Raw genomic sequence first — 6,488 nt, forward strand, 5'->3', positions numbered from 1 at the left:
GGCTCAGATAGACTAAAGAAGGTCCCCACAGCTGCGAGAGTAAGTGACACGGCCAGGACTGAGAGTCAGGTCTGTCTCCAAGGTGTGCCCTGTCTGCACCCTCACGCTAAATACCAACCCCTCCCAGGCCCACCCAGGTGACTTTGTGCTTCATTCAATGCCTGTTGTTACAAGCCAGGGGAGGGGCTTATAGAATTAGGCATTGTCTCAGGACTCCAGCAGCTTGCAGTTCTGGTAAACACACACAGCGTGGGTGCTCAGCTGGTTGGGAAGCACAGAGGAAGTGTGGCATTCACACGGGCTGGCACAGCCTCCCTTATCAGACTAAGCGCTCTTGCCCATGCAGATGGGACAAGCCGGTATGGACAGTCTACTCTGCTGGCAAACAGATGGTGGGATGGGGGCAGGTGAGGCGCTCTGCCCTCTGCTTCACTCCTGTCTTCTGCCCTTACCCCTAAGATCCACCAGGCTGGCATAAGTGAAGAAGGAGAGAGGCAGAGCCTCAGGCTGGTACACTCTGGCTGCTACCAGGCTCCAGCATGGGGGATTTTAACCTCCCTGAAGCCTGCTGGATCTCTGTACCAAGACCAGGTGGTGACAGAGCTCACAACTGTTGCTGATGGTCTTCCGACCCCGTGATGATGTCTGTTTTGTTCTCGTCTCTTTCAGGAATATTTCAACGCAAGTGTTTCTTTGTCTTCTCTGAATCCATCTTCTCCTGGACCCTCACTGCCAGCTGCTTGCGTCCACGTGATTGAACCATATGAATCAGCTATGCGGTTGGCAGCCGACCTATCTGAAGGCTTGGCCACCTCAGTCAAATATACTTTCTCCTACCCCGCCCACTCAATTCCTGCCCCACTCTCTGGTGCCCCTGAGAATGCTCCATCTCATCCTCCTGCCAGGCTACTTCCTTCTCCTCACCTCCTTCTGGAAGCCTTCCCCAACTCCGGTGGCCTGTCCTATTTCTAGACCTGACAACTCCCTGGAGCATAGCTTGTTGGTTAACAAGCTTCTCTTCTACTTACTTATCCGTATGTACGTAAGCATGGGAGGTCTGTGAAGGCAGGAAGCGTTCTTTTCCTACCTCTTCATCGTATCCCCAACATCCAGCAAGGAAGGGTATAGGCCTTGGTGATGTCTGAGGGATTCAGCAGGATGGAGGCAGATCTGAGAACTTCTGATCAAAAAGTGATTTCCATAGATCATCAAAGATGATGTCTAGATTTGCTCAATACTGCAAGGCCTCTCAGGATTTATTAGCCACTGTCTCCCACATTTATTAGCCAAGGGGCCAGGACTGAGCCTTGGCATAGATGAAATGATCTGTTTTCTCCTCCCTTGGAGAACCTCTGACTCCAGCTGTGTTGAATAAACTGGGTGCAAAAGTCCCACTATCAGAGTTACACTTAACTCTGTGGCCCACCACAGACCCCAGCCCAGAGGTGAGCCCCAGTTAGAGGGAGAGGAATCTGACAATGACTCATAGCCTGGTTCTTGCCCCCGTTTTGCAACTGACTTGCTGTGTGACCTTGGAAGAGTTAGTCTGCCTTTCTGGGTCTTCTTGTTTTCATCTGTACAAACAAGGGTAGTGGCCTAGAGGATTGCTACAGTGCTTTCCAGCTCTGAACCTTTGATTCTCTGACTCAAAGGCAAGGATTTCTACTGCTTCTTGAATAAATATATTCCTCTCCTGACAGCCAGCCTGGGGAAATTGATAATTCTGTCAGAGCACCCTTGCAGTAAACCTAGAGCCCTGCAGTGTCCCCCAAGACTGGAAACTTTATTTTTATTCATTGCTCATCCTCATTCCCCCTCTCCCTGGCCCTCCCTCCAGCCCCGCTTCACCACCCCACCCCCAATCCAGGACACAGCAACCTGCCATGAATGAAGAGTGGTTGGTCACATGTCCCGGTCACCATGGCGACGGATCCCCGCAGACGAGGTAGGCATAAAAGTCACATGAGAACCCCGGAAAACTGGCTGAGGTATTTATAGAAGCAGCGGCTGGTGTCTTTATGAAAATGGGTCTATTTTTGACTCTGGTACTGAAACCTCCATGCTGTCCCTGGGGCAAGGCAGGTTTGCATCTGATTCTCTCTCCTCAGGCTTGGTGGGGCAAACATTCCCCTCCCCTTCCTGTTGTCTCCCGGCTCAACCTCCCACCCTGACTCCCAGCTGAAGTCAGTCCTGCTAGAGCTAAATTCCCTATTCTGTTTACATTGAATGATGCTTCCTTCCAGGCTGGAGCTTGGGGCCCCAGGATGCTGGGTGTGTTGGGAATTTGGGACACCCTTCTTCACCCTCCTCCCCAGGTACAAACTAGAGGAATGTCCTTGCTGCTCTCTAAATATTAGAAGGACACTGCTTTCCTCAAAGCTTTTGCCATTTGTTTTTTCCTTAAAAGTTTGGAGGTCACTGGTAAAGGGAGGGGGGACATTTCTGAGTCTAAGCCACAGAAGGGTTCAGCCACCTCCGCCCTTCATGGGTGTGACAGTCGTGCCAGCAGGAACTGTTGTTCATTGAGCACTCACTTCCTAAGTTATCTCATTTAATTCTCACCACATGCTGTAACATAATGATACTGCCGCTATCCCCATTTTACAGATGAGGACAAGGACTCTCACAGGCAGCGTGAGAACCCGGATCGTCCATTCTAAAGTCCCTGCTCTTCCCATGGTGCCCTGCCATGGAGTGTGGCAGAGAGTGTGCCCAAAAGGAGGAGGCAGGACGGAAGGCTGACGCTGAGGACAGAACCGCACGAAGGCAGTCTAGAGGAGCAGGGAGAAATGCATTTTGATCCTTTCATGAGCAGGTAGCACAGGCACAGAGTCAAGAAAAAAATCAAACAAAATTAAAATAAGCCCAACACTAAGTTTCCCTTCTCAGTGTCCCCTAGCCCGGTCCCCCTCTCAGAGGAAGTCACTGTGGCTGGTTTAGGGTATTCTCCTTCTAGAGATCTCATATGCATATAGGAGCAGATACGGATTTACTGAATATATATGGTACAGACATATGGCATGAAATTCAAAAGGCAGATGATGAAAAGTAATTCTTTCTCCCATGCCTGCCCCCACTCATGCAGTTCTTCACCCTAGAGGCAAGCACTAATGTTTCTTATATACCATTCCAGAAGTATTCAATGCCCCTGTAAGTACATGTATCATATACAAATGGCCATACACTCTCTACGTTATTCTGCTGGGTTTTTTTCACTTAACAATACATCTTGGCCGAGCGCCGTGGCTCATGCCTGTAATCCCAGCTACTCAGGAGGCTGAGGCAGGTGAATTGCTTGAACCCAGGAGGTGGAAGTTGCAGTGAGCCAAGATCGTGCCACTACACTCCAGCCTGGGAGACAGAGCGACACTCTGTCTCGAAAAAATAAATAAATAAATAAACATCTCTGATCCGGAGATGTTTCCGGATCAGAACCTATGGGGCAGACCTGTTCACTTTAATGGCTGCAAAGAATTTCATTGCTGGAGGTACCATAAATTATTTAAATGGTTTCTTGTTGACAGAGATCTAACTGTTTCCATTTTTTTCTATTACAAACACCCCTGCCAGGAGTATCTTTAAATGAATGTCTTTAAACAAGCACATGTGCAAAATGAGTATGTGACTTCATAATTTTGATAGATATGGCCGAATGGTCAATGGATATGTGCCTTTATAATTTTAATAAATGTGGCCTAATTATTTGCCACAGAGATTGTATAATTTAACTCCTCTCTCATTAGGAACATGTGTGTTATTAACTTTTCATTTGTTTTAATTATTTGCCAACATAATAGGTAAAAAACGGAATCTCATTTTTCAATTTGCATTTCTCTGATTATGAATGAAACTGAACATCTTTTTACATGGGTAAGGGCCTTTGTGTTTCATTTTCTATGAGCTGTATATTCCTATCCCTTCCTATCTTTTTCTTACTGATTTTCAGGAGCTCTTTCTTTAACGACCACTCAATGAATATTTCTGAACACCTGCTATGTGTCAAGACTGTTCCAGGTGCTGGTGACACGGCTTTCATCTAGTTCGCTTTCATCTTCAAACAGATGAACAGGAAAGTGAGTGGAATGCCAGATGGTGATACGTGATTTCAAGAGCAATAAGCAGGATGGGGCAAAGGGAAAACCAGTGACGATGTCATATTTAGAGACGTCTCACCACCCATTTCACCCAACGTGATAACGGTTTTATCTGTGTTTTCTTTTTCCATAGTATTTATATGATTTTATTAAAAATAATTGTGCTTTGCAAAAAAAAACACAAATTTTTTGACACATAATAATTGTACATATTTCTGAGGCACACAGTGATGTTGTAATACATATAACGTAGAGTGATCAGATCAGAGTAATTAGGATATCCATGATCTTAAACACTATTTCTTTGCGTTGGGAACATTCAATATCTTTCTTCTAGCGATTTGAAATCATATAATATATTATCGTTAACTATAGCTAGAGTTTACTATAGTACTAGAGATACTAGAGCTTATTTCTCCTACCTAGCTCCTATTCCTGCCTTCTCTCTACCCTTCCCAGCCTCTGTTACCCTCTTTTGCAAAGAACAAACTTCTGACTCGGGTCATCCTTTCTATTGTATGTTTGCTTTGCTATTTCATTAATTTCCGCATTGTCTTGATCATTTCCCTCCTTTTCCTTTGAGTCTATTTTGTAGTTCTTTCCCTGCGTTTTTGAGATGGTCGCTTGGTTCATTGATTTCAAACTTTCTTCTTTTCTGTTTAAAGCTATAAATATTCTTCTATGTACTGCTTTTGATGCATTCCTGTGGCTTAATTTTTTTCATTTATCAATATTGATACATCTACAATTTATTTTGGTGTGAAGAGTAAGGTAAGGAGTCAAATTTACTTTTTTTCAGATAACCCAGTCAATATCACTGATTAAAGATCCATCTTTTATTGGGTGGGCGCTGTGGGTGGCTCATGCTTATAATCCCAGCACTTTGGGAGGCTGAGGCAGGCAGATCACGAGGTCAGGAGATCGAGACCATCCTGGCCAACATGGTGAAACCCTGTCTCTTAGTTGGGCATGCTAGTGCATGCCTGTAGTCCCAGCTACTCAGGAGGCTGAGGTAGGGGAAATCACTTGAACCCAGGAGGCGGAGGTTGCAGTGAGCTGAGATCACACCACTGTACTCCAGCCTCGAGTACTCCATCTCAAAAAATAATAATAATAAAAATTAGAATCCATCTTTCCTCTGCTCATTTAAAATATAACCTTTATCATATTCTAAGCGACTGTGTCTGAATTTATTTCTGGACTGTGTCTTCTGCCTCATTGTATTGCTCGTGACTGAGTCCACACTAATTTATTTATTTTTGTTTGTTTATTTATTTTTGAGATGGGATCTCACTCTGTCACCCAGGTTGGAGTGCAATGGTGCCATCTCTGAGTCCACACTAGTTTAAACTTGTAGCTTTGTAATATGCTTCACCCTCTGGTAGGCTAATTCCTCACCTGACACCCAGTAATTCTCCCTTTCCTAATTCCCCTGCGTCTTCATTGTTTCTTTTTCTGCATGAGTGTTTGCTTAACTAGCTCGTCTAGTTAAAAAGAAGAAAAGCTTTTGTTATTTTCACTGGGGTCATTTTAGAATTACGGATTAGTTCTAAGTTCACATGCTTCCTATGTTTTGTCTCCCACTCTGAGAACACGGCATTCCTTTTTCTATGTTCACACCTTCTTTTGGATCTCTGAGCAGCATTTGGAAGCTTTCTTCACATAGATTTTCTACACGTCTTTGAAAGTTTATTACTAAGTATTTTTCTTCTTCGTTGTTCTTGCTATTGTAACGGAAGCATTTTTTCTTATATCTTATTTGCTCTTGTGTATCCGAAGGTATAGATATTTAATACGTTAATTCTGTATCCAACCATGTTACTAAATGATCTTGTACAAGTTTTTTAGTTGTAAATTATTTTTTGTTTTTATTTTTATTTTTGAGACAGAGTCTCAATCTGTGGCCCAGGCTGGAGTGCAGTGGTGCGATCTTGGCTCATGGCAGTTCCATCTCTAGGGTTCAAGCAATTCTTGTGCCTCAGCCTGAATAGCTGGGATTACAGGCCGCACCTCCACACCTGGCTAATTGATGTATTTTTAGTGGAGACGGGGTTTCACCATGTTGGCCAGATTGGTCTTGAACTCCTGACCTCAGGTGATCTGCCCACCTCGGCCTCCCAAAGTGCTGGGATTGTAGGCATTAGCCATCGCACAGGCCAGTTGTAAATTATTTTTTAAATGAAGCTTTCAGCCTTTAAGGGAAGAATGCACATTATAATTAAAACCTCCAGGGTAAATGGCTGTTTAAGGATTCAATGAACTAATAAATGTAAGTTGCTTAGAGTACTACTCTAAGTCTTAGAGCACATCTTATGAGCTATCACAAATAACAATAGTGATAATACTGCCTTGAATAAAAACAGTGATAATACAGAGTTTCATCTCATTTCATCT

General features: G+C 44.1%; 1 long non-coding RNA gene across 1 annotated transcript; it reads left to right on the plus strand.

The window, feature by feature from the left end:
• Positions 1 to 1,841: 1,841 nt before the first annotated feature.
• Positions 1,842 to 4,273, plus strand: LOC118143080 (uncharacterized). The gene is made up of 3 exons (XR_004727239.3): positions 1,842 to 1,945; positions 2,608 to 2,815; positions 3,947 to 4,273. It is a non-coding gene; the product is annotated as an uncharacterized LOC118143080 (long non-coding RNA).
• Positions 4,274 to 6,488: the final 2,215 nt, after the last annotated feature.

This window comes from Callithrix jacchus, chromosome 7, assembly GCF_049354715.1.
Source record: "Callithrix jacchus isolate 240 chromosome 7, calJac240_pri, whole genome shotgun sequence".
In the NCBI taxonomy this organism is placed as follows: Eukaryota; Metazoa; Chordata; class Mammalia; order Primates; family Cebidae; genus Callithrix; species Callithrix jacchus.